Consider the following 27,785-nt stretch of genomic DNA (forward strand, 5'->3'; position numbering starts at 1 on the left):
CTTTAACCTGCTTCTCTGTAAACACACATTTAATGACCAGGTCTACTGTTCTTTGAAAGAATTTCTACCATGAATATCCTCAAGAATCAGCCTGCCATAATATAGCTCATTTTTAGGAGGTACACACAAATCAGATCTGTCCTTGACCCACTCTTGGCCTTTCTCTGTCTTGGTCAGCTGGTCACAGGAGGCTCTGAAGACACAAAACTAAGTGAAAGCACTGTTGATCCAGTCATGAAAGTCAGGGCAGCCTCCTCTGACACAGATCTTGAATAACATTGCATGGAGAAGACAGATGGACTGCAAGAAAGGTGGAATGCAGGCAGACACATAACAATGGGAACCATTGATCCAATTCACTGCATCACTCTCTGGTTCTGACCATGTCTGATTTGGGGTGTGGTGTCTGCATTTTTCAGGGCTTTCCAGGTGGCATAGTGTACAGAATCTGCCTGCTAGTGCAGGAATGCAAGAAATGCTGGTTTGATCCTTGGGTTGGGAAGATCCAATGGAAAATGCAATGGAAAGCCACTCCATTATTCTTGCCTGGAAAATTCCATGGACAGAGGAGCCTGGCAAGCTACAGTCCTTGTGGTCGCAAAGACCCAGACACAACTGAGTGACTGAGCACACATACATCTACATCTTTACCTGAAAGGGGTAGACCACATCAGGAGGCCCAGAGGGCATATGGGATTCAGTATTTCTGAATGGTTTAGCTAGATGTCCCTGTTATGAATCTCAGCATCTCACTCCTTCCCAATCAAAACTCTGACCCTGGGGCAACAGACTTGTTAGATATGCAAATTCATCTTTCTGGAGCTCAGCTACTTTTATAATTAACGCACGGACCTGAGCTTCAATTTTTTGCCCTCTGCCTCTAAAAGATGATAGTCTTTACATGCTAATTAAGATGTGCTCTGGTTTCACACTTTGAGGTGGTGATTAGCAGTGATATGCTGGTAAAACAACCAAATAAGTAAGTTTTAAAAATCCAAATTTATAGTGTTTGCTGATTCTGGCTTTAAATATCCCCATATAGGTTGAGTTGAATAATAATGGTACCTTAAAAACTTTCTCAATATTTATAAATGGGCTATTGCAAGTGAGTTGTCTCAGTGTACTGCTGGAATCACTCCAAGTCTCTCTTTGTTTTTCACAAATGAAGTAATAGAACCTAATTCATTCTGGAAAGATTCAATATTTTTATTCTTTGCTTTCAGTGGCAAAAATATTTGAAGAAAGGAAAATCAATGGATTAATTTACAAATTAACAATGGGATAAAGTAAATGATATTAATGAGAAGAAACATGTTAAATGAAATTATTTCTCTTTCAAATATGGAATAAATCATTAATGAATGGCATTATATTTTTCTTATAGTTTTATAGAGATATTATTTAGATGTTTGTAAAAGTTTAAGGTGTTCAGCATAATGATTTGGCTTACATGGTTATCAATGATTATCACCTTAAGCTTAATGAAAATTTATCATCTATAGATAAAAAAGGAAATATTAGAAAATATTTCATTGCAATAAGAAAGCTTGTGATTTATTCTCATAACACCTTTCTTATATAGCATACAGCAGTGTTAATTATTGCCAACATCTACTGAATCATTGAAAAAGCAAGTGAGTTCCAGAAAAATATCTATTTCTGCTTTATTGACTATGCCAAAGCCTTTGACTATGTGGATCACAATAAACTGTGGAAAATTCTGAAAGAGATTGGAATACCAAACCACCTGACCTGCCTCTTGAGAAATCTGTATGCAGGTCAGGAAGCAACAGTTAGATCTGGACAAGGAACAACAAACTGATTCGAAATAGGAAAAGGAGTACGTCAAGGCTGTATATTGTCACCCTGCTTATTTAACTTCTACACAGAGTACATCATGAGAAACCCTGGGCTGGAGGAAGCACAAGCTGGAATCAAGATTGCCGGGAGAAATATTGATAACCTCAGATATTCAGATGACACTACCCTTATGGCAGAAAGTGAAGAAGTAAAGAGCCTCTTAATGAAACTGAAAGTGGAGTGTGAAAGAGTTTGCTTAAAGCTCAGCATTCAGAAAACTAAGATCATGGCATCCAGTCCCATCACTTCATGGCAATTATATGGGGGAACAATGGAAACAATGACAGACTTTATTTTGGGGAGCTCCAAAATACTGCAGATGGTGACTACAGACATGAAATTAAAAGACACTTACTACTTGGCAGGAAAGTTATGACCAACCTAGACAGCATATTAAAAAGCAGAGACATTACTTTGCCAACAAAGGTTCATCTAATCAAAGCTGTGGGTTTTCTAGTAGTCATGTATGGATGTGAGAGTTGGGCTTTAAAGAAAGCTGAGTGCCAAATAGTTGATGCTTTTGAACTGTAGTGTTGGAGAAGACTCTTGAGGGTCCCTAGGACTGCAGGGAGATCCAACCAGTCCATCTTAAAGGAGATCAGTCCTAAGTGTTCATTGGAAGGACTGATGTTGAATCTGAAACTTCAATACTTTGGTCACCTGATGTGAAGAACTTACTCATTTGAAAAGACCCTGATGCTGGGAAAGAATGAATGCGGGAGAAAAAGGGGATGACAAAGGATGAGATTGTTGGATGGCATCACCGACTGAATGGGCATGAGTTTGAGTAAACTCTGGAAGGTGGTGATGGAGGCCTGCTGTGCTGCAGTCCATGGTGTTGCAAAGAGTCGGACAAGACTGAGTGACTGAATTGAACTGAACTGAAGGGAACATTTCATGCAAACATGGGCACAATAAAGACAGAAATGGTATGGACCTAACAGAAGCAGAAGATATTAAGAACAGGTGGCAAGAATACACAGAAGAACTATACAAAAATGATCTTCATGACCCAGATAACCACGATGGTGTGATTACTCACCCAGAGCCAGACATCCTGGAATGTGAAGTTAAGTTGGCTTAGGGAAGCATGACTATGAACAAAGCTAGTGGAGGTGATGGAATTCCAGTTGAGCTATTTCAAATCCTAAAAGATGATGCTGTGAAAGTGCTGCACTCCCTATTCCAGCAAATTTGGAAAAATCAGCAGTGGCCACAGGAATGGAAAATGTCACTTTTCATTCCAATCCCAAAGAAAGGCAGTGCCAAAGAATACTCAAACTACTGCATAATTGCATCATCTCACATGCTAGTAAAGTAATGCTCAAAATTCTCCAAGCCAGGCTTCAACAGTATGTGAACCTTGAACTTCCAGATGTTCAAGCTGGATTTAGAAAAGGCAGAGGAAGAAGAGATCAAATTGTGTTGGCAACTTTTTTGATGATCCATTGTATCATCAAAAAAGCAAGAGAGTTTCAGGAAATCATCTACTTCTGCTTTATTGATTATACTGAATCCTTTGACTGTGTGGATCACAATAAACTGTGGAAAATTCTTCAAGGAGGGGAATACCAGCAATTACATGCACTTGCATAATTTTCAAACATATTTAAAAATGAAAGTCACAAGCTTTTAAGAGTAATAAATATTGTAAATCCCCTAAATAAATGGAAAATTAAAACAGCTTAATAATATGAATGCTAAAAACTGTACAGAATTATTATAAAGTCTTCCCAAAAGCTGAAATACAAGGATTAATTAATGTGCTATTTTTTATTTCAGTTTTATTGAGGTGTAATTGACATATAAAGTTGTAAGATATTTACAGTGTACATTGTGATGATTTGATGTCTGTATACATTGTGAAGGGCTTCAGGTGGCACTAGTGGTTAATAATCAGCCTGCCAGTGCAGAAGATTCAGGAGACCAGAGTTCGATCCTTGAGTCAGGAAGATCCCCTGGAGTAGGAAATGGCAACCCACCTCCAGTCTTCTTGAAGCTTTTGAAATCCATGAAAATTTAGCTTTGATATTCTTTTCTGTTTCTCAGTAAATACAAATTATAAAGGAAAAATTAAATCTGGTGATGTAACAGCTCAGTAAATATACAGTATTTAGACAAATTATAAACATCTGTTAATACTGGTAAGTAGCATAGTCATTTTCTGAATAGCTAAGTTGAACAATTATATAAAATATTTAGTAAGAAAAGTAGATTTTTGTTCAAATAGTGGAAAGTTAAAAAAATATTTGTAGCCGTAATAGCAGATATATTTTCTTAACAGGTGACCTTAAAGGATTGCTGTTTAGTGTCACTCAAGATCTACTAAGCATAATTTCTTGGATGACTGTGGCAAAAGGATATCTGTACAGAACCAGTTCCTTTCTGAAGTTTATAATCGGGGCCCTGTTTTCAGAGAGAAGGTACAGTTTATCTTTTATTAATATACCTTTGAAATTTAAAGGAATGTTGAAGGAAAAAATGTAATAATTTAATATAAAAATAATGTAAAGCCTGTGTGTGCCATTTATGGAATTCCTTAACAACAAGTCAATATTTTAAAGATTTTTTTTAAACTTGAGATAACTTTTATTTTAAATTGAAAAAAAAACTTAGTTGTATTACTAAACACAAACACTCTACAAATATTATAGTAAAATACTGAAGTGAGAATAGTAAAATATTTTGTTTTTATTAAAATTTTAATTTGATATGAGCCTGGTAAGTACATAGTATTGTGTTAAGTTGCTGAGAAGTATAAGAGAAACAGTACTCTCATATGACCTCCTGTTTCATATCTTTATCAACCAATATCCTAGTGGATGGATTTTATATTTTTTGACAGCTTGAGTTTGAAGGCAGTACTTGGGTTATATCAGCAAAAAGTCATGGGTAGAAAGAGGTTGAATTATCCCACATTCACAGGAGATCTCCAGGATGAAATTGGCTTTTGTGTTATTTGATCAGCAGGTCCACATTCCTGTATCTTAAAACAACCCAAATCATTAAATATCAATTGCATCTATTTTGAGTAAAAATAAGCGTTGTATAGTTAAATGATAATAATTTAAAATGAATACTTTAAACTGTCATGTTTAATAATACATGATTAGAAACATGTTTAATATTCACAAGTGTTCATCAAGAGATTATTTCAATTTAATCCACTGTGTGCTACTTAACTATAAAATATATGATATATTTTGAGATAATCAACCCAGGAGGTCAATCCATTTTGGATATAGAATTGTCTGTTCTTGTTTTCTAATTATTCATAAAATATTGACAATATCATTCCTAATTTCAAGGCTACAATGGATTTGTCTTTTAATTTGTCAGGTTAATTCAAGTTAATTGATTTGAAATGTTGAAAAGTATTTTCCTATATCTATTCTATGCTTTCAGTTTCCTCAGGCTTGGAAATTACAGGAGGAAAATGACTAAATCTAAATTAGAGAACAGTGCTGTAGGAGAATGTAAAGTCAAGAGTCTAACATGCAGTTTACTTTCTGCTAGTCACAGTCATGTTCTGGCAGATCACTATAGCAAACTTTACATTTCAAATGTTTTCATTCATTCCATGAAATGATACCAGTCTTTCATTTTTGTTGAAGGTCTTGACTGCACCAGGTATCTTTAAATTAATTTTATGGATTAAAAACAACATGAATTTTTCATTTTTTCAAACACTAGGAAATTAGGGGAGAGAAAATATAAGGAAGTAGATTGAAACTCTCTGACAGTGAAACCCTAAACTGTAGAAGAGTTAGTTCCCCATGAATTAGTCCATTGCCATATTCTAATATTTGGACAACCTTTTCAGCCAAATTTTGCCATCATAGTTCTGCTTGTTACTAAAAGAATTATGAGAGTTTATGTTACATATATAGAAAATAAAATTAATGATTTGTGTTCTAACTACAAAAAATGTATACACATTTGGAAGGTGTTATGTCCTGTACATCAAGCATTTTGTCTTCAACTGTTAATCATTGGAGGATCTTAGCAAATCAAACTCTATATTAACATGCTACTTATCTAATATCAGTTATTATCTAATATCAGTTATATCAGAGATAATTTATATGCAGACACCTTCATTGAATTTTCAAGTTTTAGGAGCTTTATGGTGCTTGTGACATTTTCAGTGCAAGACAACTGAACACAGCATAGCAGCTGCAGGTAAGAGGATTTGGGGTCTAATGCTCACTTCCAGATGGATGATGGATATGCAAATTTAAATTTATGGTAGACATATTAGCAGATGGAAATAGAATAGAATAAATGCCTGTGCCACCTGTGAACAAGTGCATTTTATCAATTACCAGCTGAACTGTGTTAAATTCAAGTCGTTCAACAGAACTCTGACTCTTGAGAAGAGACTTTTTATCAACATGTTAATATATCTAGATTTCACCTTGAGGTTGGGAAACATTTTACTATACAGGGAACCTATGGACACAGGTTTGAGCAGAGCATACTTCACTCTTGTTATGTCACTCATGCTATTATTCTGCCTGGATAATTGAACAGAATGTTGGTAGACTAGGAAACAGTTGAAACAAATGAGACAGACTGAGTGCTCCAAAAAGACGTAAGTGAATTATAATTGATGCATCTGATGAGAGTGGATTCACAGTGTCACTTTAAATAAAGCCCCATTTCATTTAGGTACCCAGTCTGTCACTACAACTACTAAAAACATTCAGGGAAGGCACTGACAGTTTCATTTGACACAATCAATTAAATTTCTTCCCATATATATATATATAAATAAAGGGGTCCTGAGTTCAGCCTCTGACAATGAAATGTTTCACTGAATAGCTTACACAATGCTACTTAATAGACATTGGCTCACTTCCAAGAGAAAGAGCTTCATTCCATTAGAGAAGAACCCGAGTGGCTCTTGGTTTATAGATTTTCAGAATTGGCAGAATTCTTATCACCTAATAAAAAAAATTCCCCAATTCTTAGTATCGATGTGTGTAAATAAAGAGTCCAACAACTGATAAAAATAGAGTGGGATGTCTCGTTTTAAAGAAATGAGAAATTTAATTCTTCCCCCTTAATATTCTTGAAAATTGCATAGAAATTTGAAAGAAAGAAAAGTCCTTTTCACATGCTTTAGTGGCATACACGTATTGTGTATGTTAATAGCTTTGCTACTTGTTATGATACTTATAGTGTAGTATTCAGAGTTGGCAACTTAAAAAAATAAGGACATTGCATGAAGATAGTTTGGGCTGCATATTAGGACTTTCTAACGATTGGAATGTCCACAATAGTCTTTCAAGTGTGGTGTGTCCAAATCAGTGGGAATGTACGGTTCCTAATTGTCATGATGGGAGATGGAAAAGTGCTCTCCAAAATTGTTATTCACTAATATAATCTTAATTTGCCTTAGATGTTTGTTATAAAGATAAGTGTTTTACCACTTGTAAAAATCTGCTACTTACTGTTAACTATATTTTAGATTTCTGTCTTTTGGAAGATAATATTTTCAAACACTTCTTGGAAAATGTGTTATATAAAGTATACAAAAATACATAGATATGTGAATGAAAATAGAATGATTTAAACAATTTGTTCAGTTCAGTCACTCAGTTGTGTCTGACTCTTTGCGACCCCAAGAATTGCAGCACACCAGGCCTCCCTGTCCATCACCAACTCCCAGAGTTTATCCAAACTCATGTCCATTGAGTTGGTGATGACATCCAACCATCTCATCCTCTGTCGTCCCCTTCTCCTTCTGCCTGCCATCTTTCCCAGGGTCAGGGTCTTTTCCAATGAGTCAGTTCTTCACATCAAATGGCCAAAGTATTGGGGTTTCAGCTTCAGCATCAGTCCTTCCAATGAACACCCAGGACTGATCTCCTTTAGGATGGACTGGTTGGATCTCCTTGCAGTCCAAGGGACTCTCAAGAATCTTCAACACCACAGTTCAAAGCATCAATTCTTCAGTGCTCAGCTTTCTTTATGGTCCAACTCTCACATCCATACATGACTACTGGAAAAACCATAGCCTTGACTTAGACGGACCTTTGTTGGCAAAGTAATGTCTCTGCTTTTCAATATGCTGTCTAGGTTGGTCATAACTTTCCTTCCAAGGAGTAAGCGTCAAATATTATATAATTTGAAGTTGTATGAAGTTCTTAGCATTTATCTAAGCATTTATCTGTCTGCCAGTTTTAGAGGTGAGGGGGTGGTTTAAGTTCACTACCAAGGGATGATCTCAATATCAGTTTCTTCATAGAAGATATGCCAGTGAATTAGTGTTTTTCCAGTTGGAGTACCTAAGGATACAAAGAAAACTAAATTAGCCTAAAGCAAGAGGGGAAATAACAGTAATCAGTTTGTGTAGTAATATGAAGGGGTGCCTAGGTTTTATATTACATATACTTTTGCTAGCATGATAGAAGGCATTTACAAACTATAAACATTCAAACACTTCAAGTGATATGAATGTATACGAAAATGTCATATGTGACACTCGACGGACAAATAGTAATGTTTACTGAATATTTCTATTGTCAAAAGAATTCATAACAACAGGAAATGTTGACATTTTGGCTATGCCATGTTCTTCTATATCTTTATATAGATGCCAGGGAAAACTGAGTGTGGAAAATACAAGCCAAAATGATTTTTCTGGAGTAGTTTTCAAATATAAGACAGTTTCTATTTAATCCTGCTTATATACAAGCAATGGAACCCTCAAATGCTTAGTTAATTGAATGTCTCAAGTTCATCCTACAGAATATATTAGGGGCTCTATCTCTACCATAGGGGAGGAAATGGCAACCTACTCCAGTATTTTTGCATGTAGAATCCCGGGGACGGAGGAGCCTGGTGGGCTGCCCTCTATGGAGTCGCACAGAGTCGGACATGACTGAAGCGACTTAGCAGCAGCTTGCTGCTATCTCTCCCAGTAGATGTATGAAATTGTTACTCTTTTCTGTACTAAGCTTAGTTTACATAGTAAATCCAAGACAGAAAAATTATTAATAAGATATAGATCCTTTTCCCTAAAAACTGTCATCTTTATTAAATGCACTGATTTGATTTTGGCAAATGGAAAGACTACAGGCTTTGGAATAATAAAGAGCAAGGATTGAATTTCTGCTGTAAATTTACCAACTGTGGAAACTTGGTCTTAATTGTTATGTACTTTGTTTCCTTCATCTTTAAAAAGTGGATATCTCATTTTACAAGAGTATGAGAAGTTGAAATTAAACAAGACTATAATCTGTTTATCTGTCTACCTATTTAGCTATTCATCTATCATCTATCCATACACACATTTGGACTTTCATATCTGGAAGGTGTTTTTTATTATTGCTATTGTGATAGAATTTGTAGCACATTATTTTACCACTGAGTAGAACAAAATTTCACTTGAGACTCTGGTGAGATTTTAAAAAGTAAGGATGGAAGGAAGTTTCAGTTTGGTTTACTGGTCTCAGTCAGTTCTTGTCGTGTTGTAGCAAAGATATGGAACAGTGGACCACTTGTAACTCAGACAGACAGCATTCTATGAAGAAGACATCAGGCAGTATTTGCAATGACAAACTAGTTACATCTCAGATACAGCTCAGTTTCAGCTCAAGCGGGAAGCAAGCAGCACACCCCTGAGATGCAGTGGCAGGCCAAGCCATGACATAGAAGCACACCGAGGGCTCCTGGCTTCCCTTGTCATGCCTTCTGTATCCTCCCCCTGGTGTCTGACTTGATAAGCCCAATGCAGATAGAGCTTGGTACCAGTGTTCTCCTTATTGGCTGTGCCCGGGACCAATCAGGGAAGGGGGTGTGTCCCCACTCCAGTCTTCAAATTCCTCTTCCAAAGGCGTTTTAAAATTTTCCCTGTTGCATGGTTCCACCATCTTGGACTCCTTTCTCCAGTCTAACTACCTGATAGAAGGAAAGAAAGGAAAGAAGAGAGAGGAGGAGGAGGGGTAGGAGGTAGAGAAGGTAGGAAAGGGGTAGAGAGGAATGAAGGAAAGGAAGAAGAAAAGCAAAAGAAGGCAGGAAGAAACAAAAGGAACAGTAAGGAAAGAAAGGATGAAGCAAAGTGATGAAACAAAGGTGTAGGGAGGGAGAGGATGGCGAAGAGCAGAAAGAAAAATAGATATGACTCTTTCATAGCAATAAGAATATTTAAATCTTGGGGCTGTTGTGGGATATGAAATAAACACAGAAAAGTGACTCACCTGTCATAAGTTTTTAGAAGATGAAATTTAAAAAAAAAAATGCTCCTGATCTTAATAGAAATAGTGATTACATAATACTCTGCCTTATTTTTGCCAGAACATAGCAATATTTCCTCATTCTCTCTAGTACATTAGAGAGCCTGGAGATGTAATAACTGCACTTATCAGAACGCCTGCCAGCAAGACTCAGGGTTGGAGTCCCCTCAACAGGAGACGTGAGATAGGGAAGTTATAAGAGAAGCAGAAGTCTTACATGATCTTTCCAGTTCTAGTCACCCCTGATGCTTTTCTTAATATCTTATGTCTCAGTGTTGGAAGCAATGACCATTAATGACAGCTTTATATAATTTTTGCGATTTCTCTTTGACAGCTAGTGGTTAATTGAAGGTTTAGCAGTAATGTTTCTGAGATTCGTTTCTCCAGCCCTTTTAACAGCTTATTTTGTTGTTTAGTCGCCAAGTCATGTCTGACTCTTTGTGACCCCGTGGACTTCAGAATACCAGACTTCTTTGTCCTTTACTATATACTGGAGTTTGCTCAAACTCATGTCAATTGAGTCAGTGATGCCATCCAACCATCTTGTCCCCTTCTCCTCCTGCCTTCAATCTTTGCTAGCGTCAGGGTCTTTTTCAGTGGGTTGGCTCTTTGCGTCAGGTGGTCAAAGTATTGGAGCTTAAGAATTAGCCCTACCAATGAATATTCAGTACTGATTTTCTTTAGGATTGACTAGTTTGTTCTCCTTGTTATCCAAAGGAGTCTCAGGAGTCTTCTCTAAGCACCACATCTTGGTAGCATCCATTCTTCAGTGCTCAGCCTTCATTATGGCACAACTCTCACATTTGTACATGACTACTGGAAAAACTATAGCTTTTATTTATTTATTTTTCCTTTATTTTTATTAGTTGGAGGCTAATTACTTTACAATATTGTAGAGGTCCATACATTAATAAAGGAATATATATATATACATATGTGTATATATATATATATATATATATATACACCAAAAACTATAGCTTTGACTATATGAACCTTTGTTGACAAAGTGACATCTATCCTTTTAAATACACTGACTAGATTTGTCATAGCTTTTCTTCCAAGGAGCAAGTGTCTTTTAATTTCTTGGCTGCAGTCACCATCCACAGTAATTTTTGAGCCCAAGAATATAAAATCTGTCATTGTTCCCAATTTTTCTCCATCTGTTTGCCATAAAGGAATGGGACTGGATGCCATGATCTTAATTTGTTGAATGTTGAGTTTTAAGCTAGCTTTCCTACTCTCCTCTTTTACCGTTATCAAGAGGCTCTTTAGTTCCTCTTCACTTTCTGTGATTAGAGTCATAATATCTGCATATATGAATGAGGTTGTTGATATTTCTCATGGCAATCTTGTGATTTCAGAATGTGGTTTATCCAGACCTACATTTTGCATGATGTACACAGAATAGAATTTAAATAAGCAGAGTGACAACAAACAACCTTGTTGTACTCTTTTCCCAACTTTTTGAACAAGTCCAGTGTTCCATGTATGGTTTCAACTGTTGCTTCTTGTCCTGCATACAACTTTCTCAGGAGATAGGTAAGGTGAACTGGTATTTCTGTCATTTTAAGAATTTTCCAGTTTTTGTGATCCACACAGTCAAAGCCTTTAGTGTAGTCAATGAAGCAGAAGTAGATGTTTTTTCTGATATTCCCTTGCCTTTTCTATGATCCAGTGGATGTTGGCAATTTGATCTCTGTTTCCTCTGCCTTTTTAAAATTTAATTGTACCTCTGAAAGTTCTTGGTTCACATCATGTTGAAGCCTTTTGAGCATAATCTTGCTGGCATGAAAAATGAGCATATTTAGTAGTTTGAACTTTTTTTGGCATTGCTTTTCTTTGTGATTGGAATGAAAACTGACCTTTTCCAGTCCTGTGGCCACTATTGACTTTTTCATATTTGCTGGCATATTGACTGCAATACTTTATCATCATCATCTTTTAGAATTTGAAATAGTTCAACTGGAATTCCATCACCTCCACTAGATTCGTTCATAGTTATGCTTCCTAAGGCCCATTTGACTTCTCATTCCAGAATGTCTGACTCTAAGTGAGTGACCACATCCTCGTGGTTATCCAGGTCTTTAAGACATTTTTTGTATAGTTTGTCTGTGTATTCTTTCCACACTTCTTAATCTGTTCTGCTTCTGTTATGTCCTTGCCATTTCTGTCCTTTATTATGCCCATCTATGCCTTAAATATTGCCTTGGTATCTCCAATTTCCTTAAAAAGATCTCTAGTCTTTATCATTCTATTATTTTCCTCTATTTATTTGTGTTTTTCACTTGAAAAGCCTTTCTTATCTCTCTTTGCTTTTCTCTGGAACTCTGTATTCATTTGGTTGCATCTTTCCATTTCTCCTTTACCCTTCGCTTCTCTTCTTTCCTCAGCTACTTCTAAGGCCTCCTCAGACAACTGCTTTCCCTTTCTTTTTTTGGGGGGATGGTTTGGTCAAAATCTCCTCTACAGTGTTACCAATCTCAGTCCATAGTTTTTCAGGCACTCTGTCTACCAGATCTAAACCTTTGAATCTATTTGTCACCTTCACTGTGTAATCATAAGGGACTTGACTTAGATCACACCTGAGTTGCCTGTTCTTTACTGTGCCCATCTTTATATGAAATATTCCCCTGGTATCTCTAATATTCCTGAAGAGATATCTATTCTTCCCCATTCTATTAATTTCCTCTATTTTTCTGCATTGATCACTCAGGAAGTCTTTCTTATCTCTCCTTGCTATTCTTTGGAACTCTGCATTCAAATAGGTATATCTTTCATTTTCTCCTTTGCCTTTAGCTTCTCTTCTTTCATCAGCTATTTTTAAGGCCTCCTCAGAGTACAGAAATGGAATGGACATAAGAAGAAAAAGATATTAAGTAGAGGTGGGAAGAATACACAGGAGAACTATACAAAAAAGAACATGATGACCCAGATAACCTCAATGGTGTAATCACTCACCTAGGACCAGACATCCTGGAATGCTAAGTCAAATGGGCCTTAGGAAGCATTACTATGAACAAGGCTACAGAAGGTGATGGAATTCCAGTTGAGCTATTTAAAATCCTAAAAGATGATGCTTGAAAGTGCTGCATTCATTGGAAAACTCAGCAATGGCCACAGAACTGGCAAAGGTCAGTTTTCATTCCAATCGAAAAGAAAGGCAATACCAAAGCCTATTCAAACCACTGCAAAATTGCATTTGTCTCACACGCTAGCAAAGTCATGCTCAAAATTATCCAAGCCAGGCTTCAACAGTATGTGAACCATGAACTTCCAGCTGTTCAAAATGGATTTAGAAAAGGCAGAGGAACCAGAGATCAAATTGCCAACATCCATTGGATCATCCATTGATTCATTGGATCAAGCAAGAGAATTCCAGAAAATCATTGCTTCTGCTTTGTTGACTATACTAAAGCCTTTGACTGAATAGATCACAACAAACTGTGGAAAATTCTGAAAGAGTTGGGAATACCAAAACACCTGACCTGCCTCCTGCACCAGAAATCTGTATGTAGGACATGAAGCACTGTTAGAACCAGACATGAAATGACAGACTGATTCCAAATTGGTAAAGGAGTACGTCAAGGCTATATATTGTCACCTTGCTTACTTAACTTATATGCAGAGTACATCATGCAAAATGCCAGGCTGAATGAAGAACAAACTAGAGTCAAGATTGCTGGTAGAAATATCAGTAACCTCAGATATGTAGATGACTACACTCTTATGGCAGAAAGTGAGGAGGAAATAAAGACCCTCTTGATGAAAGTGAAAGAGGAGAGTGAAAAAGTTGGCTTAAAGCTGAACATTCAGAAAACTAATATCATGGCATTCAGTTCCATCACTTCAAGGGAAAAAGATGGGGTAAAAATGGAAACAGTAACAGAGTTTGTTTTCTTGGTCTCCAAAATCACTGCAGATGGTGACTGCAGCCATGGAATTCAAAGATGCTTGCTCCTTGGAGGAAAGCTATGGCCAACCTAGACAGCTTATTAAGAAGAAGAGACATACTTTGCCAGCAAAGGTCCATCTGGTCAAAGCTATGGTTTTTCCAGTAGTCACGTTTGGATATGAGAGTTTGACTATAAAGAAAGCTGAGTGCAGAGGAGTTTAAAATTTTGAACTGTGGTGTTCAAAAAGACTCTTGATAGTCTCTTGGACTGCAATGGGATCCAACCAGTCCATCCTAAAGGAAATAAGCCCTGAGTGTTCATTGGAAGGACTGATGTTGAAGCTGAAACTCCAATACTTTGGCCACCTGATGCAAATACCTGACTCATTTGGAAGAGACCCTGATGCTGGGAAAGACTGAAGGCTGGAGGAGAAGGGGATGACAGAGGATGAGATGGTTGGATGTCATCAATGACTTGGTGAACATGAGTTTGAGTATGCTCTTGCAGTTTGTGATGGGCAGGGAGGCCTGGCGTGCTGCAGTCCATGGGAACCCAGAGAGTCAGACATGACTGTGCAACTGAACTGAATTGATACCTGAATTGCCTAGTGGTTTTCCCTACATTCATCAATTTTAGCCTGGATTTTGTATTAAGGAGCTGATTATCTGAGCCACAGATAGCTCCATGTCTTCTTTTTACTGACTATATAGAGCTTCTCCATCTTTGGCTGCAAGGAATATAATCAATCTGATTTCAGTGTTGACAATTCTGTGATGTCCACATGTAGAGTCATCCCTTGTGTTATTGGAAGAGGGTGTTAGCTATGACCAGTGCATTCTCCTGGCAGAACTCTTGTTAGCCTGTTCCCTGCTTTACTTTGTACTCGAGGCCAAACTTGCTTCTACTCCAGATATTTCTTGATTTCCGGCTTTTGCATTCCAGTACCCTGTGATGAAAAGGGAATCTTTGTTCTTGTTGTTGTTTTTAGAAATTCTTGTAGGCCCCTAATATCTAAATCCCTTTAAGCTTTAAATTATTCTTTTTATTGTTTAATGACTAAGTCATGTCTGATTCTTTTGGGACTCCATGGACTGTAGCCTGCCAGGCTCCTTTGTCCATGGGATTTCCCAGGCAAGAATACTGGATTGGGTTGCCATTTCCTTCTCCAGGTCATCTTCCCCACCAAGGGATGAAATCCTTGTTTCTTGCATTGGCAAGTGGTTCTTTACCACTGGACTACCATGAAAAAATAAAAATGAGTTTAATTTTTTTTTAACTGGCCTTGGCAGATTAAGAAAATGCTTAAAAATAAAAAAGAAAAAAAGAAAAGCAGACAGCATATCTATATTAAATATTTACAAAACCCTAAAGAAATGCATAAAAACATAGAGATATATCATGTTCATAGATGTGGATTCTATTACAAAGAATTCTTAATCCTCCCTCAGTAATTGTAACATCACAAATAATAAGATAGTGTGTTAATAGGGTAGATTAGATTCCTGTGGCAGTGTTTTGAGAACCCATAAAACTTTCTATGTCTCTATACAAATTTGGAGTACAGATCAGTGAAGAACAAACATGCTGTCTCACAAGTTTTTCTAATAAAATAGTTTATCCATTAGAAAAATAAATAAATAAAATCAGATCTCGCAGCATTCCATGCAATAAAGAAGTAAATAACTCTAGGTACATTTTAAGTAGATTTAAAAAGCAAAGTTTTTTTTTTTTTAAAAACAGATAAAATACTGTTAATATTTTATTCCTTCAAGGTGGAGAAATATCATAAATATGTAAAATAGTCTATTAATAAAGAAAATAATAGATGCCATTACAATTTAAAGAAATAAAGAAGGAAAACATAAGATTATGATGAAACATCCTGGTACCAACCTTTTAACAGCTCTGTTTTGCTTGTAAAATTAGACAAACAAACAACAACAACAACAACAACAACAAACTCTGATATTGGCAATCAATACTTTTATAGATGGATCTACTGTAAAATAACTTTCCAAGTTTACAGTTTGCCAGCGTGATAGATTGTAATACTGTGTTTGATTCTTTAGCTCCCTCTGTTGCTATATAAATTGTCATGTGATTTGCCTGTCCTTTGACTTTGGGCTTAGCCATGTGACTTTTTGGCCAATAGAATGAGGAAACAGTAATAGTACATCAGCTTGCCTTCAGACACCTTGTGCATTTGCACTAACTCTGTAGTTCTTTTCTCATCACCGTGAGAATAAGGAGAAAAAGAGAGTAGCGCCACCCCAGGTCAACCATTCCAGGCAGTTGAGTTCAGTTCAGTCGCTCAGTCGTGTCAGAATCTTTGTGACCCCATAAACTGCAGCATACCAGTCCACCCAAACCCATGTCCATTGAGTCGGTGATGCCATCCCACCATCTCATCCTCTGTCGTCCCCTTCTCCTCCTGTCCCCAGTCCCTCCCAGCATCAGGATCTTTTCAAGTGAGTCAGCTCTTCCCATGAGGTGGCCAAAGTATTGGAGTTTCAGCTTCAGCATCAGTCCTTCCAGTGAACACTCAGGACTGATCTCCTTTAGGATGCACTGGTTGGATCTCCTTGCAGTCCAAGGGACTCTCAAGAGTCTTCTCCAACACCAAAGTTCAGAAGCATCAATTCTTCTGTGCTCAGCTTCCTTCACAGTCCAACTCTCACATCCATACATGACCACTGGAAAAACTGTAGCCTTGACTAGATGGACCTTTTTTGGCAAAGTAATGTCTCTGGTTTTTAATATGCTATCTAGTTTGGTCATAACTTTCCTTCCAAGGAGTAAGCATCTTTTAATTTCATGGCTGCAGTCACCATCTGCAGTGATTTTGGAGTCCAGAAAAATAAAGTCAGCCACTGTTTCCACTGTTTCCCCATCTAGTTCCCATGAAGTGATGGGACCGGATGTCATGATCTTAGTTTTCTGAATGTTAAGCTTTAAGCCAACTTTTTCACTCTCCTCTTTCACTTTCATCAAGAGGCTTTTTAGTTCCTCTTCACTCTCTGCCATAAGGGTGGTGTCATCTGCATATCTGAGGTTATTGATATTTCTCCTGGTAATCTTGATTCCAGCTTGTGCTTCCTCCAGGCCAGCATTTCTCATGATGTACTCTGCATATAAGTTAAATAAGCAGGGTGACAATATACAGCCTTGACGTACTCCTTTTCCTATTTGGAACCAGTCTGTTGTTCCATGTCCAGTCAGGCAAGCCTAGCCTTAATAAGCTAACCCTCAGCCATTCAAAATAAGTAATGATAATAAATATATTTTTTTAAATTGAATTTTGGGTTGGCTTGTTTTACAGCAATGGCTTACTAATGTGACTGTTACAAAGAAATTTCTATTCCACTTGTTCTTGTCACTTATTTTCCCTAAACATGTATTTTTGCTGCCCTTCTCCAATTGTACCATTCTTAAATTATTAACTCTATCTGGCATATCCTATATCCCCAGTTTTCCCTCTTTTCATGTTTAAGATTAAGGTCACATATGACTGTTTCCACAATATGTGTCAGATTCTTTTCGCATTAAATAAGGAGCATGACCCATACTGACTGATATTATCAATTATTTGTTTGTTTGCTTTATTTTCTATGAAATATTTTATAAAGCTAGGCATTTTAATCTTCTACTAGTCTACTCTCCATAAAGCTTTACGGATAATGCATTCTTAGTATCTGGAAAAAAAGCCATAAGTTATGATTTATATAACTGATGTTCTTCACTGAAATGATTTTTATTTTAGGCAGACAAATTAATTTCATTTACAAGTTAGCCCTGAAGATGTAAGTTTCCTCCTTATTTTTCTATGAGAATTGTTACAAAGGGACAGAAATCTAACACAAATAAGTCAGGTTGACAATCATGCCTTTACATATGTTAATTATTTTCCAGATTATGTTCTGCCATCTTCAGGACTAATGTGTCAAATTAAGGAAGTTGAAAATCCCCATCTCTAATGTCTGGTGAAATAAATAATTATACTTCTAGCAATAAAGATTACACTAATTGATTCCTAAGTGACAGTATTCTGCCTTGGTAAACTCTGAGGCAGTATTTGCATTTCAAAAATATTGGAATATTATTTCAAGTAGGATATACTTTGTATAAATATATATTGCTTCCCTTGAAAAGAAAATAACCATATTTTCTTGTGTTCTAACTTAGAAATTGGTATCTCTGTAGGTTTTTTAGTGATTAGTTCATACATAAAATATATAATAGATTGTCTATAAGAATTTTCTTGTAGCTTGTAAATTGTGTATAGTGACACCAGATCCTGTGCTTACTCAAATCTAGTCTATGACCATGATCACAAATATCTTTAGTACTATCTTATTTCTTTTTCAAACCATTTTTCTTACCTGATTTACCCCTGACATGTTGAAGATGGAAAAACAAGAAATAAAATACTTCCAGCAAAGTTTTTGATCACACATGATTTAGGTGATTCAGGGGGCCATGCTTATACATAAAATGGAACAGGCAGGTTTCAGAGACATAAAGAAACTTGAAAGATTTGTGGTTGCTTATAGTACTTACTTTTAAATACTCATTCCTTCTTTCTGCTTTATAAAATGTTGGAACTCTCCAAAACTCTGCTTAACCACATCTCATATACTTAATCAAGGACAATATATTATGCTAGGCAGTTCATAGTGTCTATGTGTTTCTCAAATAGGTAAATTTTTGCAGTAATAAAATATTTCATTATTACATACTTAATGTAAATTTTAATAATATTTTAACATGTAAAATATTTGATATTACTCTAGAATATGGAGTAGAAAGTATTAAAAGGTCTCTGAGATTTACTTGGGATAAAGAACAAGGTGAAAAATGACCTTTGTGTTTATATGTCAGTATAGCAAATCATATTGTTGTAAGATTTCAGTGATGCATAGCAGTGGAAATAACAGAGGTAGGTACAATAGACTTTTCCATAGACTGGGTTTTCCAGGTCATTTAGTCCTCTCTAGTGTCTTCAGAATTATCCAACAGAGGTAATGATAACAGATTGTCACATTTTTGTCCATATGATGACCTGTTTAGGTAGAAGAGAGAAAAAGAAAATAAAACACTCTCCTCTCAATGCTATGGGTGAAAATACAGCAGTAGTCAGATCATCACTTCTGTGCACACTCTCTCTCTCTGTCTCAGCATACACACATACATGGCATGTGGATTGGTGTATTATGTCTTTTTTAGAAAGTATGTACTACCGAGAATGCTATCAAGAGTATTAAAAAAAAAAATCAGAATAGGCAACTTTGATAAAACGTATGGCCTCTGCTCTTGGAACTTCTCAGACTCTCACCTAAAAATATGTAAGCATCTTTAAAAATAATTCTAGTAGATATTATGATAGTTCTAATACTATAATTATTTCATAACCCTAATGGATTAAAAATTAAATGCAGCAAGATAATTGGGCCTCAAGAAATAGAGGCCCATTCTATGACTTGAGAGTTTATAATCTCACAGTGTTAGTCAGAAGAATCTGTAATGAATTCTACATGCAAAGCATAAGTAATTCATAAAGTTTTTGTTTTTTAGTTACTAAGTTGCGACTCCATGAATTGCGACTTTTGCGACTCCCTGAATTGTAGCCTGCCATGCTCCTCTGTCCATGGATTTTCCCAAGCAAGATGCTGGAATGGCTTGCCATTTCCCTCCCCAGGGGATCTTCTCCACCCAGGGACCAAAACCAATTCTCTTGCATTGGCAGGTGGATTCTTTACCACTGAGCCACCAGGGGAGCCCAGTTCATAAAGTAGCAAATATCTAAGAGATTACTGTAAAGAAAATATCAGGCTAAGCCAGAGTTGTGCTGTCCAATAAAATCAGGCAGATGTGGCTATTTAGCACTTGAAATGTGGCTAATTTAAATTGAAATATGTTGTGAAAATAAAATACAACACATGTCTAAGAATCAGTATAAAAAAAGTTAAGTATTTCCTTAATAATTTTATTTTTATTATGCAAACATTTTGATTACATATTAAGATGATATTTTAGATATATTACATTACCAAAATATATTATTAAATTTGCCAGTTTCTTTTTATTTTAATATCAGCCATTTGGCTTTCACTTGTGGCTCTTAAATTTATATCAAACAGGGCCAGTCTAAGGAATTTCAGCAGCATCATACAGTTACTAATTAAGACAGTCACAACTTATCTAAGAATTGAACACATTAATGTTTCATCAGCTACCTATTGCATAGCTTTTATCATAAATCTATTAGACACATTTCCTTTTTAGGAAACATTAAAGTAATAGTTAAACACTATTGCTTGAACTAGAGTCTTGCCTCCTGGGTAAGTCAATACCATAGTCCATAAGAATCTTTCAAGTTCTTTAATGGCTTATTCCAAGCTTTTGGATACTGATTATTTTTCTTCTGATGCACTCAGAGTAAATCATGGTTACTTGCTTGTGAATGAGGGAATTTTTAGTGAGAATCATCTGTGTAGCTTGAAGAAGGATCAGCAGGTTACAACTCAAAGTGTAAGGCACTTCTGTAGAACCAATGCGTAACAAAAGTGAAGCTCATCACACAGATCTGGATTACTCTCAATGCCACTTTTGGCTAGAGTAGACTTATCCACATCCTATATACAAACACCAGAACCAAACAGTGATTGTCTAAATTCTCCTTCCCAGTTCTGGCTGTTGGAGGCAAACAATGATTAATCAAAATATGGCTAAGAAACAAAAAAAGAAGACAGAACAGAAGAAGGAGCATAAGGACATTTCAGTTCAGTGCAACTGAGTCGCTCAGTTGTATCTGACCTTTTGTGATCCCATGGACTGCAGCATGCCAGACTTTGTTGTCCATCACCAAATCCTGGAGCTTGCTCAAACTCATATCCATCCAGTCAGTAATGCCATCCAACCATCTCATCCTCTGTCATCCCCTTCTCCTGCCTTCCATATTTCCCAGCATCAGGGTCTTTTCCAGTGAGTAAGTTCTTTGAATCAGGAGTTTTGGCTTCAGCATCACTCCTTCCAATGAATATTCGGGATTGATTTCCTTTAGGATTGATTGGTTTGGTCTCCTTGAAGTCCACGGGACTCTCAAGAGTCTTCTCCAACACCACAGTTCAAAAGCATCAATTCTTCAGTGTTCAGCTTTCTTTGTGGTCCAACTCTGACATCCATATATGACTATGGAGTAACCATAGCTTTGACTAAGTGAACCTTTGTTGGCAAAGTAATTTCTCTGCTTTTTAATATACTGCCAAGTTTTCTCATGGTTTTTCTTCTAAGGAGCAAGTGTCTTTTAATTTCATGGCTGCAGTCACCATCTGCAGTGATTTTGGAGCCCAGAAAAATAAAGTCTGTCACAGTTTCTATTGTTTCCCCATCTATTTCCCATGAAATGATGGGACTTGCTACCATGATCTTAGTTTTGATGTTGAGTTTTAAGCCAACATTTTCACTCTCCTCTTTCACTTTCATCAAGAGGCTCTTGAGTTCCTCTTCACTTTCTGCCATAAGTATGGTGTCATCTGCATATCTGAGGTTATTGATATTTCTCCCAGCAATCTTGATTCCAACTGTTCTTCTTCCAGGCATTTTGCATGATATACTTGACATATAAAGTTAAATAAGCAGGGTGACAATATACAGCCTTGACGTACTTCCCTAATTTGGAACCAGTCTGTTGTTCCATGTCTGGTTCTAACCGTTGCTTCTTGATCTGCATACAGATTTCTCAGGAGACAGGTTAGGTGGTCTGGTATTCCCATCTCGAAGAATTTTCCACAGTTTATTGTGATCCACACAGTCAAAGGCTTTGGTGTAGTCAATAAGGCAGAAGTAGATATTTTTCTGGAACTCTCTTGCTTTTTCAGTGATCCAGTGGATGTTGGCAGTTTGATCTGTGCTTCCTCTGTCTTTTCTAAATCAAACTTGAACATCTGGAGGTTTTAGGTTCACATACTGTTGAAACCTGGCTTGAGAATTTTGAGCATTACTTTGTTAGCTAGCATGTGAGATGAGTGCAATTGTGCAGTAGTTTGAACATTTTTTGTCATTGCCTTTCTTTGGAATTGGAGTAAAAACTGACCTTTTCCAGTCCTATGTATATATATATATATATATATATATATATATATATATATATATAGAGATAGAGAGAGAGAGAGATAGATAGATAGATAGATAGACAGATAGTTGTGCCGTGTGTTCTTGCAACCTTTTCTAAATGTCTTCTGCTTCTGTTAGGTCCATACTGTTTCTGTCCTTTATTATGCCCATCTTTGCATGAAATTTCCCTTGGTATCTCTAATTTTCTTTAAGAGATCTCTAGTCTTTCCCATTCTATTGTTTCCTCTATTTCTTTGCATCAAGTGGCCAAAGTATTGGAATTTCAGCTTCAAAATCAGTCCTACCAATGAACACCCAGGACTGATCTCCATTAGGATGAACTGGTTGGATCTCCTTGCAGTCCTAGTGTCCCTCAAGAGTCTTCTCCAACAACACAGTTCAAAAGCATCAATTCTTCGGTGCTCAGCTTCCTTCACAGTCCAACTCTCACATCCATACATGACCACTGGAAAAACCATAGCCTTGACTAAATGGACCTTTGTTGACAAAGTAATGTCTCTGGTTTTTAATATGCTGTCTAGGTTGGTCATAAGTTTCCTTCCAAGGAGTAAGTGTCTTTTAATTTCATGGCTGCAATCACCGTCTGTACTGATTTTGGAGCCCAGAAAATTAAAGTCAGCCACTCTTTCCACTGTTTCCTCATCTATTTCCCATAAAGTGATGGGACCGGATGCCATGATCTTAGTTTTCTGAATGTTGGGCTTTAAGCCAACTTTTTCACCCTTCTCTTTCACTCTCATCAAGAGGCTCTTTAGTTCTTCTTCACTTTCTGCCATAAGGGTGGTGTCATCTGCATATCTGAGGTTATTGATATTTCTCCCGGCAATGTTGATTCCAGCTTGTGCTTCCTCCGGGCCAGCATTTCTCATGATGTACTTTGCATATAAGTTAAATGAGCAGGGTGACAATATACAGCCTTGACATACTCCTTTTCCTATTTGGAATCAGTCTGCTGTTCCATGTCCAGTTCTAACTGTTGCTTCCTGACCTGCATATAGGTTTCTCAAGAGGTAGGTCAGGTGGTCTGGTATGCCCATCTTTTTCAGAATTTTCCACAGTTTCTTGTGATCCACACAGTCAAAGGCTTTGGCATAGTCAATAAAGCAGAAATAGATGTTTTTCTGAACTCTCTTGCTTTTTCAGTGATCCAGCAGATATTGGCAATTTGATCTCTGGTTCCTCTGCCTTTTCTAAAACAAGCTTGAACATCTGGAAGTTCACTGTTCACGTATTGCTGAAGCCTGGCTTGGAGAATTTGAGCATTCCTTTATTAGCATTTGAGATGAGTGTAATTGTGCAGTAGTTTGACCATTCTTTGGCATTGCCTTTCTTTGGGATTGGAATGAAAACTAACCTTCTCCAGTCCTCTGGCCACTGCTGAGTTTTCCAAATTTGCTGGCAGATTCAGTGCAGCACTTTCACAGCTTCATCTTCCAGGATTTTAAATAGCTCAACTGGAGTTACATCACCTCCACTAGCTTTGTTTGTAGTGATGCTTTCTAAGGCCCACTTGACTTCACATTCCAGGATGTCTGGCTCTAGGTGAGTGTTCACACCATCGTGATTAGCTGGGTCATGAAGATCTTTTTTATACAATCCTTGTGTGTATTCTTGCCACCTCTTCATAATATCTTCTACTTCCATTAGGTCCCTACCATTTCAGTCCTTTATTGATCCCATCTTTGCATGAAATGTTCCCTTGATATCTTTTTTTTTTTTTTTTGACAGTATCTCTGGTCTTTCCCATTCTAATGTTTTCCTCTATTTCTTTGCATTGATTACTGAGGAAGGCTTTCTTATCTCTCCTTGCTATTCTTTGGAATTCTGCATTCAAATGGGTATATCTTTCCTTTTCTCCTTTGCTTTTCACTTCCCTTCTTTTCACAGCTATTTGTAAGGCCGCCTCAGACAGCCATATTGCTTTTTTGCATTTCTTTTTCTTGGGGATGGTCTTGTTTCCTGTCTCCTGTACAGTGTCACGAACCTCCATCCATAGTTCATCAGGCAGTCTGTCTATCAGATCGAGTCCCTTAAACCTATTTCTCACTTACACTGTACCCTTTACATTACATATTACACTGTACATAAGGGATTTAATTTAGGTCATACCTAAGTGGTGTAGTTGCTTTCTCCACTTTTCAATTTCATTCTGAATTTGGCAATAAGGAGTTCAAGATCAGAGCCCCAGTCAGCTCCCGGTCTTGTTTTTGCTGACTGTGTAGAGCTTCTCCATCTTTGGCTGTAAAGAATATAATCAATCTGATTTCAGTTAGACCATCTGGTGATGTCCAAGTGTAGAGTCTTCTCTTGTGTTGTTGGAAGAGGGTGTTTGCTATGACCAGTGCTTTCTCTTGTCAGAGCTCTTTTAGCCTTTGCCCTGCTTCATTCTGTACTCCAAGGCCAAATTTGCCTGTTACTCCAGGTGTTTCTTGACTTCCTACTTTTGCATTCCAGTCTCCTATAATGAAAAGGACATCTTTTTTGGGTGTTAGTTCTAGAAGGTCTTTTTGGTCTTCGTAGAGCTATTCAACTTCAGCCTCTTCAGCATTACTGGTCAGGGCATAGACTTGGATTACTGTGATATTGAATGGTTTGCCTTGGAAATGAACAGAGATCTTTCTGTCATTTTTGTGATTGCATCCAAGTACTGCATTTCAGACTCTTTTGTTGACTATCAGGGCTACTGCATTTCTTCTAAGGAATTCCTGCCCACAGTTGTAGATATAATGGTCATCTGAGTTAAATTCACCCATCCGGTACACCTTAGCTCACTGATTCCTAGAATGTCGACACTCACGCTTGCCACTTCCTGTTTGACCACTTCCAATTTGCCTTGATTCATGGACCTAACATTCCAGGTTCCTATGCAATATTGCTCTTTACAGTGTCAGACCTTGCTTCTATCACCAGTCCCATCCACTACTGGGTGTTGTTTTTGCTTTGACTGCATCCCTTCATTCTTTCTAGAGTTATTTCTCCACTGATCACCGGTAGCATATTGTACACCTACCAACCTGGGGAGTTCATCTTTCAGTATTCTATCTTTTTGCCTTTTCATGCTGTTCATGGTGTTCTCAAGGCAAGAATACTGAAGTGGTTTGCAATTCCCTTCTCCAGTGGACCACATTCTGTTATACCTCTCCACCATGACCTGTCTGTCTTGGGTGGCCCCACACAGCATGACTTAGTTTCATTGAGTTAGAAAAGGTTGTGGTCCGTGTGATCAGATTGGCTAGTTGTCTGTGATTGAGGTTTCCATCTGTCTACCCTCTGATGCCCTCTCTCAGTGCCTACCATCACTTGGGTATACCTTTCCTTTTTCCTTTGCCTTTAGCTTCTCTTCTTTTCTCAGCTATTTTTAAGGCCTCTTCAAACCACCATTTCGCCTTTTTCCATTTGTTTTTCTTGGGGATGATCTTGATCACTTCCTCCTGTACAATGTCATGAACCTCTGCCCCAGTTCTTCAGGCACTCTGTCTATCAGATCTAATCCCTTGAATCTATTTTTCACTTCCACTGTATAATCATAGAGGTTTGATTTAGGTCATACCTGAATGGACTAGTCATTTTCTCTAGTTTCTTCAATTTAAGTCTGATTGTTAGTTTTTTATATAGCAAAGTAAATCAGCTATGTAGAAAACCCCTTTATGAATTTCCTTTTCATTTGGGTCACTCCAAAGCAGAGCAGAGTTATCTGAGCTATATAGTAGTGTCTTACTGGTTATCTATTTTATATACATTATTAATAGTGTATAAAATCCCAAATCCCAATTCATCCTTCCCCCTAGGTGTCCATGCATTTGTTCTCTATGGCTGTTGTCTGTATTTCTGTGTGGCAAGTAAGATTATCTATACCATTTTTCCATGAATATGTGTTAATACACAGTATTGGTTCTTCTGTTTCTGAGTTACTTCACTCTGTAATAGTCTCTAGTTCCATCCGTGTCTCTACAAATGACCCAATTTCATTCCTTTTTATGACTGAGTAATATTCCACTGTATGTATCCATGTCTTATTTACTGTTCCTCTGTATTTTTAATAATTTGTTTATTTTTAGTTGTGCTGGGTCTTCCTTGCTGTGAGCAGGTTTTCTCTAGCTGCCGTAAGTGGGGCTTGCTCTTCATTGCAGTGCTCAGGCTTCTTATTGTAGTCATTTCTCTTGTTGCAGAGAATGGACTCTGCAAGTGGGCAAGTGGACTTCAGTAGTTGCAGTCCAGGCTTAATAGTTGTGGCACATGAGTATAATTGTCCCATGGCATGTGGAATCTTCCCAGACCAAGTATCATACCCATGCCTCCTGCATTGGCAGGTAGATTCTTAACCAGTGGACCACCAGGGAAGTCCTACCCATTCCCCTGTTGATGACCATTTAGGTTGCTTTCATTTCCTGGCTATTGTAAATAATGTTGCAGTGAATATTAGGATACATGTATCTTTTCAAAGTATGGTTTTCTCTGGATCTATGCTCAGGAGTGAATGCTAAGTTTTTATTTTTAGATTTTTTTAATGTATTTATTTTTTAATTGGGCTTCCCTGGTGACTCAGATGGTAAAGCGTCTGCCTGCAATGTGGGAGACCCAGGATCGATCCCTGGGTCGGGAAGATCCCCTGGAGAAGGAAATGGCAACCCACTCCAGTACTCAGAAGATGATTGCTTTACAATATTGTGCTGGGTTCTACCATGCATTGGCATGAATCAGCCATAGACATACATATGTCCCCTCTCTCTTAGTCTTGGCTAAAAGTATCAATATTTTGTTTTATACTGAATCTGTCCTTCAATTTCTGGAAGAGGGCATGGCAACCGCCTCCAGTATTCTGTCTGTAGAATCCCCATGGTCAGAAGAGCCTGGTGGGCTACAGTCCATGGGGTTGCAGACTCAGAACTAAGCACAGCACAGCACATGCTTCGAATTGTTGAAGTGTGCTCTACAAATAAACTCAACAAACATGAACTAAATTATTGTATCTAGTACATCAAACACTAGAAAATTTAGTCTAAAATATCAAATTGCCTATTAGATTCAAAATAATGGGAATAAGCTCTTTAAAATAATGTTTCAATTTTTGTAATGTGCCCCTACCTTGACTGAAAAGAACCTGTAGTTATATGGTACCATCAGAGTTACCTGAATGGCATGGCCTCAACACATTCATAGATAGAAACTATTGTGGAATGTTTTAGCTAATATGTATTTTATAATTTACCTTATATTTCCACTTCTGTGGCCTACGTTGTGAAAGGCTGTTTTTCCTATTTATGTCACAATTTTATTCATGTCTATATGGTTAATAACTGGGAATAAAAACTAAACTGTTTAGATACACATTGGGCATAAATGAAGAACATGACAGTGATTTAGTAAGAGGGAAACATTTTTAAAGGTACCAATTTTTATAAGAATTAATGCATTCTTGAGTAAAATTCAAATAATTGTTTTTTAATACTTTAAAATTTAAGTGGAATTGGAGTGTATTTTAACTTAGTCTTTAAGGAGAATAATTTTTTGGTGATATAAGGATACTTACAGAGCATTTTGGAATTTGAAGGAAAATAATAGTGTAAGTTTTTGGTAGTTTTTCTCTGTAATTTGCTTTGAAAAGAGAATGCACATTCAGTTTTTTCCTAATATTTAGCTACATGAGGAATGG

At 37.1% G+C, this 27,785-nt stretch overlaps 1 protein-coding gene across 2 annotated transcripts in view; it reads left to right on the forward strand.

The window, feature by feature from the left end:
* The window catches only part of CNTN5 (contactin 5), a 1,548,293-nt gene that overhangs the window by 350,947 nt on the left and 1,169,561 nt on the right, over positions 1-27,785 (forward strand). For both annotated transcript variants that reach the window (XM_020891379.2, XM_070473663.1), the window contains exon 2: positions 4,145-4,283. The gene's annotated coding sequence lies outside the window, so the exon portion shown is untranslated. The remainder of the gene's footprint in view (positions 1-4,144; positions 4,284-27,785) is intronic.

Source organism: Odocoileus virginianus, chromosome 10, assembly GCF_023699985.2.
Source record: "Odocoileus virginianus isolate 20LAN1187 ecotype Illinois chromosome 10, Ovbor_1.2, whole genome shotgun sequence".
NCBI lineage: Eukaryota > Metazoa > Chordata > Mammalia > Artiodactyla > Cervidae > Odocoileus > Odocoileus virginianus.